This window comes from Spermophilus citellus (genome assembly GCF_964194105.1).
Source record: "Spermophilus citellus genome assembly, chromosome: 4".
NCBI classification, from domain to species: Eukaryota; Metazoa; Chordata; class Mammalia; order Rodentia; family Sciuridae; genus Spermophilus; species Spermophilus citellus.
In genome coordinates this window covers 34,371,915-34,388,070 of record NC_138185.1, presented here as the reverse complement: position 1 = coordinate 34,388,070, position 16,156 = coordinate 34,371,915, and the positions used below count along the sequence as shown (strand labels likewise).

General features: G+C 38.7%; 1 protein-coding gene across 6 annotated transcripts in view; it reads right to left on the bottom strand.

The window, feature by feature from the left end:
- PLCB1 (phospholipase C beta 1) overlaps window positions 1–16,156 on the bottom strand; it is a 718,158-nt gene that overhangs the window by 61,400 nt on the left and 640,602 nt on the right. The window lies entirely within an intron of this gene.

The window sequence follows — 16,156 nt, the reverse complement described above, 5'->3', positions numbered from 1 at the left end:
CATTTTACAGTTTCTGTCATTTTATAATACACATAATTTTTTAAAAAGCATAGATGTAGATAATACATATATATTACTGCTATTACAGGGAAAAAGTATTGACTTTCAAAATTAAATTATATCTAGTACCTATCTGGATTATTATGTCAGCTTTCAATTGTTTAATGAGAAGCAGATACCTTTTGAGTGGGGAGGTGGGGTACTGGGGATTGAAGCCAGAGGTGTTTTACCACTGAGTTACATCTCCAGTCCTTTTCTCAATTTTTTATTTTGAGACAAGATCTCACTAAGTTGCCTAGGGCTTTGCTAAATTCCTGAGGCTAGCTTTGAATTTGCAATCCCCAGCCTCCTGAGTTACTGGGATTATAGGTATGTACCACTGTACCTAACAAAGAAGTGATGCTTGTTGAATAGTCAAATATTTCTGGATCTTAAATTGTTTCCTCGTGTTGCACAGTCATCCAAGAACATGGAACATGGTTGGAAGAAGAATGTGCATGGAACTGAGGTTAAGAGGCCCAAGCAAGGCAGCTTGGATACTGGACTCTGGTCTGATCATACCATCATTGGTAAGTGGATTTCTCTCAGCCTCTTTTCACATCTGCTAAATGAAGTTGTCAGCCTAATTTATGTCAAACTCTTTGCAGTTCTTATTCTCTATGTAATTTTCTTAAAAAAAAAAAAAAAAAAAACAACTATCCGGTTTGCCAGTGTTAGCAATAGCTCTTTTATCCCACCTTGAAATGATTATACATTTAGCTTGCCCATGACCCATCAACACATTTCTGTGTGAATAATGAAAATAGTGGAGCATGGCACTGTAGTCTGGACACCAGATGTTACCAGAGGTCCAGTGGAAAAATCCTCTATTAAGGAAGGCAAGATAAATCTGGGAACATGCCACTCCTGGACAGTGAAGGTAATCAAAACAAAGCCCTCAGGGTTACACAATCAGTTTTTCAATTCATATGCTTCCCTTCCCCCTTTTTAATGGTGTATAAATTCATAGCAGCTGAAAGATGAATAAAGGAAGGAACACAGAGGAAAGAAAACTGGAAAAAATAAAGTAATAGAGCAGAAATTATCCAGACACCTGCACAGTAGGGAAAGGAAGTGCGTGCTTTGAAATCAAAGTGACTGAGTTTTAAATAGTGGGCATTATACCTGGAGAGCTAGTGTGGAGAGAGCTGTGCAGAAAAGACCCAGTGGGATGTGCTCATTTGGCAATCTCCTTGTTGGTTTCATAATCCTGGGTTAACAAACTGCAGAGCTAGGTAATGCATGTGGTACACAATTCAAAGACAGCACGGATATTCAGTATTACCCATCCTCCCAACACTGTATTTTATAGTAGACTTCTATTACAAAAGCTTCCAAGTAACAAAGCAGATTTCTCTAGAGATTTTTATGAAAGCAATGTGGAAACCTGCCTCTTAAATGTTTACACACACACACACACACACACACACACACAGCTTCCATATTTATGGATTCAATCAATTGTGGATAGAACATATTTTGGGGACAAACTGCATCTATACCAAACATGTGCAGACTTTTCCTTGCCACTCATCCCTAAACAATACAGTATAACTAATATTTACATCAAATTTACATTGCATTAGGAATTATAATTAATCTAGAGATGATTAATTAGTTAATTTTTGTGGTACAGGGATTAAACCTAGAATCTTGCACAAACTAGGCGAGCACTTCACCACTGAACCATATCCCTAGGCCTTTTATTTTATTTTATTTATTTTTTTTAAGAGAGTGAGACAGGGGGAGAGAGACAGAGAGAGAGAGAGAGAGAGAGAGAGAGAGAGAGAGAGAGAGAGAGAGAATTTTAATATGTATTTATTTTTTAGTTTTCGGGGCGGACACAACATCTTTGTTTGTATGTGGTGCTGAGGATCGAACCCGGGCCGCACGCATGCCAGGCGAGCGCGCTGCCGCTTGAGCCACATCCCCAGCCCTTATTTTTATTTTTATTTGTTTAATTGTTGGTAGACCTTATTTTATGCATTTATTTATATGTGGTGCTGAGAATTGAGGCAAGCACTTTACCACTGAGCTACAACCCCAGCCCTCCCTAAACCTTTTCTTTTTAATTTTTGAAATTTATTTTGAGACAAGGTTTTGCTAAATTGTGCAGGCAGGCCATGAAGTAGCTATCCTCCCAAGTAGCTGGGATTACAGGCATGTGCCACTATAATCAGTTTGGAAATGATTTCGAATATGCAGAATAGGTTCTATGACAACTCTATGGCAATTTATATAAGGGACTTGAGCATCCACAGGTTTTGGTATGGATGAATGAACACTTTTAAATCAACTGCCCTCTAATTATAAGTAAGAGGAGAAGACTTATTTTCTATTGTATTTTTTTTATAACTGAGTGAGTACTAAAATACTAAGGTTGGGAATCTAGATGTAGAAATAGTTCTTAGAATGGCAATCTCTAGGTTTTCCAGCTCCATTAGTTTTAATCCTTGGATAGAAAATGTTGTAAAAACATCATAATTCTGATCAAGGACTAAAGTGTGATGCAGTTGACAGACACCATGCATTCTATTCTTCATCTTGGGCTTTTGCAAAATCTCACCTAATAGCTTTTGTCATATTTCAGTTTTGCCAGGAAGACTTAAATCTATTGAGGAACTATACAAATGTAAATGATCAAGTTCTGACTGATACATCCAACAATATATTTCGGCACAAAGTTTAAAGAAAAAGAGAAAAACATGTCTACAATTTCCAGCTCAGCCACAGTTCTATCAGATCAAGGCAAACAAAAATGTACAAATCACAGAAAGTTTTGCTGACACTGGACCTTTGAAAAGGCATGTGTTTGCCTATTAATACCTCTGGGGGTGAAATCTAATGAAATATTACCAGAAAAAGTAACTAAGAGCCAGTCTAATTTGTCTAGAATGAATATTTTATTTATTAATTTTAGCACATCTATCACTGTTTAACATTTCCTCTGCCTCCTTTATTAATATAAATGTGTGTGTGTATATATAAGGTGCAATATTCTTCTTTAGAATTGATAATATTAGGATATTCTGAGATTTTTTGCATCAGTCATTAAAAGGCAAAAAAAGAAAAAAGAAAAAAATCTAGGCTGGGGTGTGACTCAGTAGAAGACCTGTTGACTAGCATGCAGGGTGCCCTGGGTGGATCCCCAGCACTGCAAGATAAAACCAGGTTTGTGACAGTCTGTCAGCAGGATCAAGCCTTTCAACAATGAAACAGCAAATGTTTCTTCTAAAAAGTATACATTTAAAGCCTTTGTCTAAAAATATGGTCAAAGCTGTATGTGAGAATGCAAATTTGGTAGAGAAAATTATAAGAACAGAAAAAGGCTGGCCTCACCTGAGCCATTGTGCCTTTTTGTTCCCGTGGGACCTGATGTTCATGATGCTGCTTGTTATTCACCTCATTACAAACATCTATCTGTCACAGCAGGTGTTGGGTCGTGAGAGGACACAGTGTCCAGGAAACCTGAAATCAGGTTAGAAAACTCCCAGGCAACCAATTCCCTTTCAATTGACTCTGAGTATCTGGCACTGCCTACCACAGCCTCTGCACTGCCTGCTCCAGAAAATGGCTGTAATTGAAGTCACAGCGGAAATGCTTTCCCAGCTACCCATCCCTGAAGGCCTGGGAGCCACACTTAGAATGACAGGAAGGGAAGCAGCCCTAGCCTTTCGGACTATTCAAGGAAATAGACAATTTTAGTTGCTTTAAAATTCCACTCCCCCGCAATATTGCTTTTAAAGTTTCTTGCACAAATCGGTCTCTCTGGGTTAAGTGCAGTCATAGTGGCCCTTCCTTCCCATGGCTTCTCAACATGGAACTTAAACCCATTATGGAACTCAGCATGTCTTCAAAGGGGAGGGACAGCAGGACTGGATGGACACAGCTTCCCTCTCTATCCTCACAGGTCTCTGCTGTGAAGTGGCTGGTCTGGAATTCTCCATGGACAAACGACTGGTGATTATTTAGGGTGACAGATGCTCAGGCAGAGTCTGGTAGAGGTCACTCACTACTTGAATCCATGGTCTGGGTCAACTGATTCCAGTCCTCACTAAAGGGTGCCCGCCTGTGGGTCTTCCTAGACTCCCACCTGCCCCTCAGCTCATCCTTTCCTATCCCTCTTCTCACAGGGACTTTCCTGACCTCCCAAGATACACAGGATATGGGGAGTTGTGAGCCCTGTTCATTCTTTCCCAGATTTTAGTCTAGAAATTAGAAGTCAGATAACTACATACAAAATCTCACCTCCTGTTCTGTTCTCTCCCTTTCTTCCAACAATCCCATGGTCAGAAGAGGGTAGGTTTCCTCTTCATCTAAGATTGAGCCTGAGTTCTATCACCTTTGGGTTTATAGTACAACTCCATCTGGCCAGGCCTGACTTCTGTGTTAAGAGAAGCTACAGGAATTTGGAGAAATCCCCTCCTCTCTTGCCTGCAATCTTTGATTTTCCAGATTTCTATTCTGCAAATGAGGATCTTCTCCCTTAGGGATTCCCATCCTTTCCTAGAGCTGTGACTCATCCTTGGGAATAAAAATCCTACTGCTTAAGGTGTAAAGAAAAATATATGAGCTTATTATGTGCAAAATAATTTCCCTGCTGCACGAGGCAGAGTGAATTCTAATTACCGAAAGGCAAGTGCAGCAGTTGTTAGGTCTGTAGACACTTCATGTAGCAACCTGTGGCCTTTGATATCATTTGTGATAATCATGATGTAAGCCATGTAATGCTGAGTAGATTATCATTAATGTACTAAATAGCAAAAGCAAACAAGCTAACATTCAAAGAGTGTCTACAGGAACCTTTATCCTTATTGTTCTTGATAATTTATGCCTCACGCTCATCCGGATTTTTGTTCTTTTATTAAATAGTAATTTGTCAGAAGGAAAAGAATCCCTGCCAACCTACCCAAGGGTGGGTTGACTATCATTACCCCTCTTCTTTCTTTCTTGGTAATCATTTTATCTAGTGCCTCATAATAAACTAGACTGAATTATAAATTAGAAATGCTCATTAGTCTCTTCTCTACTACATTTCCCTTTAATTTTCTATATTTTTTCCATCACTCTTGTAGAACTCTGCTTCCCTTCAAGTCTAAACTTATAGGGTGTGTTAGACAAGCCACCACCCTTTCTCTGCCTCCTGTTTATTCTACCCTTACCTGGTTCCCACCCCCACCTGTCCACTGACCCCTCATTAGTACCAAGGCCACTAGTGATGTCATCTTCACTAATGCCAAAGAACACCTCTCTGTACCACCCAGTGACTGTTGTAGTCTGAATGTGCCCCCATATTTCATGTGTTGGAAGCCTGTTCCTCAATGCACAGTGTGGAGGGGGGAACATATGAGCAGTGACTGGGTCATTAGAGTTCTGTCTTCTTGAATGGATGGGTCCATTAATAGACTAATGGATTAATGGATTGTCACACAAATGGCTTTATAAAATAAGCTCTGTCTGGGAAGCTGGCTCTGTCTTGCCATGTTATGCTGTAGCAAGAAGGCCTTCACCAGGAGCAGAGCAGATGCTGGCACCACATTCTTGGACTTCCCAGCCTTCTGACCTGTGAATTAAATAAACCTCAATCCCTTATTAATAGATCAGTCTCAGGTATTTTGTTATAGTCACAGAAAACTACCTAACACAGTAGCTTTAAACACTATGGATGTTTCTCTCTCTCTCTCTCTCTCTCTCTCTCTCTCTCTCTCTCTCTCTCTTTTTTTGCATTGTTTTTCCTCTGGGCTCCCCTGAAAGTCTTGTCACCTTTCCCCTTTACTTGTCATGTTGCCCCTTTCACCTTTCCTGGACCTTTGGCAGTTGAGAGTTATCTAGAACTATGTCCTCAGATTCCTCCCCCTTTCTCTACATGTGACAAGGATTTTATCCATTCTTATGCTTAAATTCCATATAGATCCAATTTTCTCAATGTTTTGTGCACAGAACTTATACTTGGAGAAAGGGTGGAAACTTAAAATTACTTAACCTTTTCTGCTTGAATTCTTTCTTTTATAATTATCCTCTTAACAGCCTCATAAAATGTTATGATGATGAAATAAATCACAAATGAATAGGTCCTTAATCAAAAAACACAGGTACAATGGCATCCATTTGAAGAGAAGGACCAAGGCAGGAAATCGAGTGCTGTCAATCATATTCCATAAGCCTCCGGACAAGTTGCTGAAACTTCCTCAGCTTCAAATATTACAGCCCGCAAGTGTGAATTAATTATAGTTTTAGGAAAAGTCTGACTGTAAATTCTGCCAAATGGCATTTCAGTTTTAAAGCCTGAGAAACTTCTTGTTTGGAGATAGTATAAAAGGGCAATACTGGAGAAAAAAAAGTTTCCTGCAAAAATAGAATTTAATCTAAAAACTGTTTATCCCAGAATCTATTCTATTGTACTTGTTGCTACTAAAAAACTTTCAGAGGGAGGAAAGTTCCAAGTGTTACCTTCGCCTCAGCAGTGAGCTAGTACTCACAGTGGGAGGGCTACTCTGTTAAGTTGAGGCAATTTTCAGGTGGATGACATTGCTCAGTGGGTCAGAAAAATGTTGTTCATGCTATGATGTTTGTGTTTTAGGGGACTTTTCTGTGTTTCCAAAAATATTTTATAATGGGTCCTGAGAGTTCATAGGCCATCCAGACAGTACCACCTTATACCTCTCTCTGGTGTAAGAAACAGTAAAAAGTCTTTAAAAGGTCATCTATTTCAGCAGAAAGTTTTGTTTGGTTTTTACACGATAGTGCTGTGGTTTGTCCCCTCTGAAACTCGTTTAATCTCCATTATGAGATATTATGAAGTTGGGCATGGTGGAATGTTTAGGAAGTGATTAAGGACATACCTCATGGGAGGATTAGTCCATTTATGGAATCAATGGATTAGTGGGATAAGTTTTCTTGAGAATAGGTTTTCTAGCCAGGCATGGGGGCAGCTTGTAATTCCAGCTACTTGGGAGGCTGAGGCAGGAGAATTGTAAGACAAGGCCAACTTGAGCAACTTAGGGAGACACTGTCTCAAATATTAAAAAAAAAAAAAAAAGTTTAAAAGGTCCAGGGATGTAGCTCAATACTTGCTTAGTGTGTGAGGAGCTGGGTTCAATCCCCAGCATCCATGAAATAAAGAGACAGAAAGAGAGAGATAGAGAGGAAGGAAGGAAGATAGAAAGGAAGGTAGGCCACTGTTGGATGCCTCAACCTGGACCAGATCTATGAGACAAAATAAACCTCTTCTCTTTATAACTTACCCAGTGTGTGGCAATGTGTTATCAACTACAGAAAACAGACTAAGACCATGGATAACAATGTTTTCAACAATAGCAAGTCTCAACAGGAATTCTCTAAGTTCTGAGAAAACTCTTGCCAGAAAACTGGAACTTTTGTGCCAGTAGTGTGCTGGTAAATGTTTAACACATGGCTTTCTTAGGAAAGGGAAAAAAAAAACACACAAAAAAACAAAGCCCCATTTGTAGAGTTTGCTTTTTTTTCACAGTATAAATACTTGCACCATAGCTAACATCTAACTACAAAGCGATGGCTTTGAGCCAGGAGTTGGGGAAAGGTGCTCAGACAGAGTCATCATGCAGGTAGCAGAGATAAAGGTACCTCAAAAGCACAGATGACAATAGAAGCTATGAAATTGTACATGATGACTTTTTTTTTAACAGCCACAATAGTTTATTTACAATTGAACTCTTTATAAGATATTTACAAAACAACCAATTTTACACATCAGAAATGGTATCAAAAGTATGAATTACAACACAGACAACAATATGAAATGGGCATAAAACAAAGCTGAAGTGGACAGACAAGCAATTTCTCTTTTTAATTTATTAACGCTAGCTTAAACCTCGTTAAAGAAGGAAACAAAAAACTATGTTTTAGGAGAATTGCAGGGCCTTCAGTTGAAGATTGAATTTCACAGTGTTGTATCCCATGTAGGGAAAAATAAGACAAAATTTCCCCTCACTCTTAACACACTGTAATTTCACCCTTGGAACTTTGCTCCAACCTCCTTGTCAAGGAACCTCAAAGTACTCAAATCAAAGGAGAATTATCTAGAAGAGGGGACAATAAAATAAGAGGCCCTCAGAGAAAGGGAGAACCAAGGAAACAGAATCCACTTAAGCCTGGCCAGATAGCACCTCATGGATTCCTCTCAGTCAAGCAAAAGTTCAATATCTGAGGAGTCCCCTGTGTAGGGCAGAAATATAAAGGTTAAATTTCCTAACCCACCCCTAAAATTAGGAATCTGACAAATGCTGAAATCAAGAAGAAACTGAGAGGGATCAGGGAACAAAGTAAAGAGACACTGATTGGGGTATTTTTTCCTTTGGGGCACATTATAAAGGAACATAACAGGTCAGAAAAGGACTACTAAACAGCTTGCAACATTAAAATAATGGAGAACAAAGAAAATCTGGCCCAATTTTTCTAGAAATCTCCTTTTCCTTAAGGTGTGATGTGAGATGAGAGCCCCTAGTGGAGTAAGTCCTATTTCTCTCTACATCCTTACCGCAATGAAGTTTGCAGCAGGTTCCCTTATAGAGAGCCCACTCTCCTAAGCAGATGGAATTACAAATGAAAACCCATAGACAGACAGACACACACACACACACACACACACACACACACACACACACACATACACACACAGAAATAAGAGCAGCAAGATCATCCAAGAATACTACATGTGCTGCCGGAATAATTCTTTCAAAGTCAAACCCAGGGAGCACAGATCAACATTTCACAAAAAAGCTTTAGCAGTGGGAGGCCCCTGAGGAACTTTTCTTCTCTTCCCACAATGGTGTCCCGTTCTCTCTCATGCTCCACTGATGGGCCGGCCACACACCCTACATACCTTGGCTTCTCCTCTAAAAGTGCTAATAATCTGGGGACATATTCTCTTCATGGATAAAAGCCCCTACCTTCTAGGAGATTAGACCCCTACTTGTTTTCACACAATAGTCCTGAAGACTAAGGAAAGGCAATTCCTATATATTTAAGACCAGAAGTCTTGTCTCTATTTTTCTTCCAGATAGTTAACAGGGATCGTACACTGAGACCAAAGTGGCCTGGGAGTGCTGTCCTGAAATTTTTCTAACAAAACGGAGGCAGGGGAAGGGACCAAGATGGTACACATACAAATGTATTTTTACAAAGTGAATGGAGAAGCTCATTAGGTACATCTGTTTCAAGATTTAGACATTTGCCAGCCAAAGGAAGCACACATTTCCACCCCCTCCCCCCACCCTCCCTAAATCTCTACCCCACCACCAAGAGCTCAGCTAAAAGGATAAAGCCCAACTAAGGAATACTTGAGAAGTGATGTGACATAAGGACACATGATGACTTTTTGAGTATTCGTTACCTTTGCTTTTAATCTAATTTGTTGACTTGTATGTTAATTCAAATTTTTAATAATAGCTACATTTAACAACTGGTTCGAGAAATCCAGAAAAATTTAAAAGTGGACTCTTGTGAGCTAAGGCAGGAAGCCCTGGCTCATCACTGGTTTGTCTTCCAAGAATAAAGGAAAATGAATATTTGCTTAGGTCATAATTAAGGACATTTGAGATTTGTGAGGTGGATATATTGGTTCAGGTAGAGTTTTTAAAATACTTGTTAATATTCGAGAACTCTATGTTATTAATTAATATGTAAATCAAAAGCAGCGATCAAAATCATGACATGATGACAAATAGATGGTAGTTTTCTATTTAATTTGTGTGAGCTGGGTACGAGGCATATATTTCCTTTTCTAAGGAAATCAGCCTAGATAAAAGATATTTGTTTATTGAATGATGTGTGTTGTGAGTTAAACTGGTCCCCTTGAATTCATGTTGACACCCTGACCCCCATGTGACTATATTTGGAGATGAAGACAGAGAGACATTAGGGTTTTCCTTCTCTTTCTCTTATGGTATACAGGAGAGAGGTCAGGTGAGGACATAGCTAAGTTTCCATCTGCAGGCCTAGAAGAGAAGCCTCATCAGAAACCCAGCTTTGCAGGAGTCATGATATTGGACCTTTAGGCTCCAGAACCAGCAGAACATAAATTTCTGTTGAAGCCACTCAGTCTGGGATATGTTGTTATGAAAGCCTGGGCCAATTCATACAACATGCAACAATGAGATTACATGCAGTTCCACAACAATTCACCTGACACTGGCATCTTGGACTTTTCTCATGATGTCATGAGGTATGCCTTTCTGTCTACTCCTCTGCCTGATGAACTTTGACTCAGGGCTGTGGGTCTCAGCTCAAAAGCTGCCACCTCTGTGAAGGCCTCTCCGGTTTTCCTAAGCGTGCATCAGTCCTTTCTCCCCTGTAAATAGCTCTATTATAATGATGATCATAGTGTCTATCCCACTGAAAATCCTTGGCAAAATGGTAGTTTACACATTAGATGTTAAGATGAAGCATAAGACTGTGGCTGTTTCACATTTAAATTTAAATAAAAGTCAAGTTAAAAACTCAGTTCCTTGGTTTCATTGACCACATTTCAGGCAGGTAGTAACCTATGGCTGGCATGGTGTCATTGGCCTGTAATCCAGGCAACTCTGGAGGCTGAGGCATGAGAATAACAAGTTCAATTCCAGCCTGGGAAACCTAGAGAGACCCTGTATTAAAATAAAAAGGACTATGGATGTAGCTTAGCAGGAGAGTGCCCCGGGTTCAATACCTAGTTCCATAAAAAGAAAAAAGTAAATAAGTAAAATAAAAATTTAAAAACTCTTGTGGCTAGTTGGCTACTACATATTGAACACTTGGATGTGAAAATCATACAACATTGCAGACCATTTCTTTCTACCACTTTGTACAGTATTAAATAGTAGTCCCTTTGAAGTGAGTCAGGGTGCATCTTTTTATTTTCTCAGCACCTAGTAGACATTTGATAACTATTGTTTGAATTAAAAAAGAAAAACCCAAGAACACTATCCAACCAATGGTAGCTACTTAAAACATGCATAGTTCCCAGAGGCCACAGAAATAAGAACACACAAATAGAACTCTTAAAATGAGCAATGGTCATTTTCCCCAGAAGGAGAACACCAACATACATATTAAGATATAACTATAGAATTCATCTCTCAGGTGTTAATACAACAATCTATAGTTGTTAATTCAGATGCACAATATTGATTCCAATTTTTTTTTTCTAGGCCATCTCTGATCCTTTGTTCTATAAGTTAAACTATGGACTCATTAAATCTTTCAGCATGATGTTTATGCAAATCTATTTAACGAGTCCTCCCACATCCTGAATTCTCTGGATCTCTTATCTATTATTTTAGTGTCAAACTTCTGACTTTTAATGAATCATATCCTTCACAGACTCAAAGGGTATCCTAAAAAGGTCACCTGTAAACAACCTTCTGCTGGTAGACAGGCTCTTTGTCTCCATGTTTAAGGATCTTCAAAGAGAAAAAAAAAAAAAAACAAACCACCACCCCAGGGATGTATTGAAATATGTAAATATTCTTACAGGCTCAGAAAACCTTCCTTATATTGTGCTTAAATCTTTCAAAATTTAGCCCCAAGCAGTTCCCTTTACTCTAACTCCAGACAAAAAAAAAAAAGGAGAACAGGGTCATTTGTCATATGCTCTGGAGAAGCCCCTTGGTGCTCTGTGACTGAGACTTACATGGAAAGAAAAGGAGATATTTCTCTTTCAAGATGTGTCTTTAGCTGTCCTTGTATCCTCAGGGGTAAACATGAGGGTCTAGTCCATAGGACTTGAATGAATAAATGAAATCCAAATGAAAGACAATGGCTGAACAAATAAAATTAGGCCTCTCCTTAAGGGCCACGTGTCCCCTAACCCCTTTCTTGTTCAATTCAGAAGGAGGCCTCATTAACAAGGATGTTGATCTGGGACTGGGGGAAGAGATGATTTCACTAGGAGGGTAAGGGTGAGGGAGGAAAGCAAGAATTTCTCAAGGGAAGCAAAATCAGTCAGTCTCTGTTTTGAACTCAGTACCTACAGCCATAAGGTAAATGGCACATGAGAACAAAAAGAAAAGATGGAGAAAGAAAAGCTGAATTTGGGAGTAGGTGGGGATGAGTGTGCCCTTCTTCATTCTTGCTGCTTTTGAGAACAAGCTGTGAGTCTTCAATAGCCCTGTGCAAGAAAGGTTGAATCAAAATCTCTTGACCCACCTGTGCAGGCTATGGAGTGCCCCCAACCCCTCTGCTTGGCATTGCCTCCCCCTGGGTGTGATGGGCACAGCAAAAGTTACCTCCCTCCCTCCCACTGATACAGCAGTCAATGGTGGATGTCCCAGAAGTGAGTCCTGCTTTCACAAGTCTGTTTTGTAAAATTTAGTCTCTGTGTGATAGGGCAAGAGCCTGCTGAGGAGCTGAAGCAATTACAGCAACCCGTTCTCACCAGTTCTTGTGATCATGACCGAAAGATTTCAGAAATGTCACACAAAGTAGCCGGCATGAGTTTATGAGAATGGATAGGAAAAGAGAAGAGGGGACACGCTCAAGGAAGGGAAGAGAGTGGTTCCTCTGAGAGACTAGAAGGATGGTGCACCCCTCCTGCCCTCCAGTTTTATCAGGAGTTGAGGAAAGTATCCAGAGAGTCCTTCCTAGGACCAGCTATTGATTTTGATGGACTGCAGGATGACATCAGACTTATAAGTCCCCACTGCATACGATAACTCTAGGTCATTTTGGTCCATGCTGACCAGTTCTAATTGGAACCTGTTCTTATAGATTTCATGGCTGGTGGAGGATTATCCTTACCTCCCTGACTTCTGGGATCTGGCCTATGTAAGAACCACAAAAGTCCCCCCTTCAGGGTAATTTGTGTTCTTATAAGCATTCTGGGCCTGCATTTCTCCAGCAGATAACAGGTGGGTTGCTGTGGAATGCAACATATCCTCTTTACCTAAGCCTGGCAGAGCTGTAGGTAAATTGCTTTTAAAAAGAAAGCATGAGGGCATGACCCCAAGACAGTGAGCCCAGATTTTAGAATTATTCCTTTAATCTCATGTTCACATCTGTTTGTTACCTATCACTAGGAGCTGTTCTCAAAGACATTTCTTAAAAACAGGGGATTTCTCATCAACTTAAATATGTTGCCTGTGATGTTTAAGGTCTCCTGATATTGTGACTGGCTTGGGGGTTAAATCCCTGGCAGGATTTGGTCATAATCTTGTGGAGGCTGATTTGGTATATATGGATGGTATCTGTCTTTCTAGTCACTAAAAGATCTGCTTCCTTTAACAAAGAGACTGGTCGTATCTCTGTTTTATAGATGGGTATACTGAGGCACAGATGACACACAATATATTGCTTGCCTGTCTGCATCAAAATAAGAAAGTGCTGTCAAACATGCTGATATGGAGATCATAAAACCATGCCTTCAGATGCTTACAAAAAAAAAGAAAAACAACAACCTAAAGGCACAATACCTGTGGTGTGTGCAAGGTTTGGTACTTCTCAGGAGACCTTAGTAAAGTTCATATAGTCAAATATATAACATTAGATTAAGAAGATAGTACATGTAATGTGCTTTGAAGGTTCCTGATAATGCTCATTTTTGCTGGTTTTCATTAGAAAGAATGTTTCATGTCTTTCTATGACCTTAAACTAAATTTTATTAATTTAAAACATTTAGGAACTGTGTTTTCCATTCTTTTGTGCTATTGAAATAGGTATAATCTAGAACAAAGAAGCACTTAAGATATTCTTGGCATATGTTTATAATTTCCAGTGATATGTCATTGCTATTTTTAGAAATTGATCACTCTACTTTTCTTTATCTAAAGGTTCATATGTACAGAAAGTGAGCAAACATTATTTTTTGTTTGTTTTAAATCTCACTCTGCAATGATTTGTAGCTATTCAAAATACAGGGTACCAGGATTAAAAGTGTGATTCACCTGTTCATTTTCACCTAGTAATCTCCAGGTGATAAGAAGGAGTATGATTTTATCAATGAAGATTTTCACTCACAATTTTAGAAATGTATTCTCAGGCTCAGTCTTCTATCATGGGAAAAAATATGTTTATTTAAGCAAATGTGTAATAAATTTATGGACTTTTAATTCATTGACTGTGTTTTTCAGCTAGTGTATAAATGGAAATGTCAAATGAAAAAGTAAGAAAGAAAACGTTTGCAGAAACATTAAAATTAGTATAAAATCTATATTTCATATGCTGCTATAAAAGAACATTTTGTTCTTTTTACAAATATAAAATAGCATAATTAGGTTTATATTCTTTCTTAGCAATGAGATCTATTTTTTTAACAGAAAGTGTGAAACCGATTTATTTTTATGCCACATTTTATATGTGGGAAACTAAAGGGACTAAAACTAATAATATGATTAAAAATTTATGAAAGTACAGATATTCTGGGAATATTTGTATCTTTTTAAAAATAAATATTTTTGATAAACAGGAAGCTCAGTGTACATTCTGAAGGGAATGCAAGCTGTGATTAGGCTATCACAGGCCTGAGGGAACAGAAGGACAAAAATATAACATTGATGTCTCTATGTATTTGTTTTGAAAAGCAAAACCCAAGTCATATGTTTTTAGGTCCGTTGTCATTTGCATCCCCTGAGAAAATCCAATATTCTACTTGTGGTTTGAAATGCAACAACAAAAATCCAATGATGCTCACCATTGATGATTTGAAGGGTATCCTCTACATGCAAATGCAAAAGCATTTTCAAGGTCTCTCTCCCTGGAGGCTTCCCGTAGAAACTGGAAATCAATATTGCATGGCCCTTGTCTGTGCCACCTTCCAAAGTGAGCTTTATCACAAGGTCACATATGAACAAAATTGCCACTTTTAAAAGGACATGGCCTGAATTCATGGCCAGGCTGGGCTTTTGCTCTCAGGGGACATTCTTTCTCCCTCTCTGTTATGTTACAGTCAGGAGAAAATAAAAAGATATCAAAGGGCCAGTTTGTGATTAGGTTAAAAATGTTTTTCAAAGAAAATAAATAGCACAAAGACAGTTTAAAGCTAGCAAAAGCCAGGAAAGAGAAATGTACTAGAATCCTACCAGTCAGAATGTGGTCTGTGGAAATGTAGTATATCCTGGGAGTTAGTTAGAAAGGCAAACCATCAGGCCCCACCAAGAGGTCTGCAATTAAACAAGATGCCCAAATAACTCACATGCCCTTCCAAACACTGAGTTTCAAACCTTGATGCAGACGAAGTGAAGGAATGTATATCTCTTTCTCAGTAAAAAAGTTGTTTTCCTTAATTCTTTGATATTACAGTTTCTAAACTGTGTTACTTCACCGATTAATAAATGCTTGAAGATGAAAATGCTCCAAGCCTTGCTATAGAACTCTATTTCATTACATACAAGAATAGAAACTCGCTATTTAAATTTTTAAAAATGTTTCAAATGTTCACAAACACATGATAATTGTACATATTTATAAGAGATGGCATAATATTTCAATGAATGTACAAGATATTGTTAAGATCTGATCAGAGTAACTGGCATATCCATTATCTTAAACATGTGTGGCTTCTTCATGTTGAGAATAGTCCAATCCTTTCTACTAGCTATTTTGCAACATACGATCAAATATTGTCAAACATAACCTACTGTGCTATAGAAGTTTGCTTTACTTAAATCACAAGGGTATTTCTTGTCTCCCTGAAATACACACCCTTTGAAATGACTTAGACCAGTTTTCTTATTAGTGAAAGGAACAGAATAGATTTTACGATGCACCTCACTGGCAAGTTAAAGTCCCTTTCTAACTTTTGAGCTTGCAATTTGCTCCAATCAATAGCTCCTGGCCCAAACATCCACATTGGTGAGCAATTTCAAAGACCTCTTGTTTCTTCAGGATCAGAAAATCATGAGCTGCCCGCTTAACACCACGTGGGAATAAAGCAAATTACAAATTTTGTTAGACTTTCAAAATGAGTGGTGTGGTAAGACGAGTGGAGTGTCTTGAGAAGACTCCCTGAGAATTAATTTGATCTAACTGAGTTTTAAGATAATAGGACTGTGGGGAAACAGAGCAGTGAGAAACAGGAATGGAAGAAAAAAAATGTTTCAAAAGTGAGAAGAATATTCTGAGTGCAAGAAAGATGAAGATTAAAAAGAAATCCAGTTTTGCAAATTGA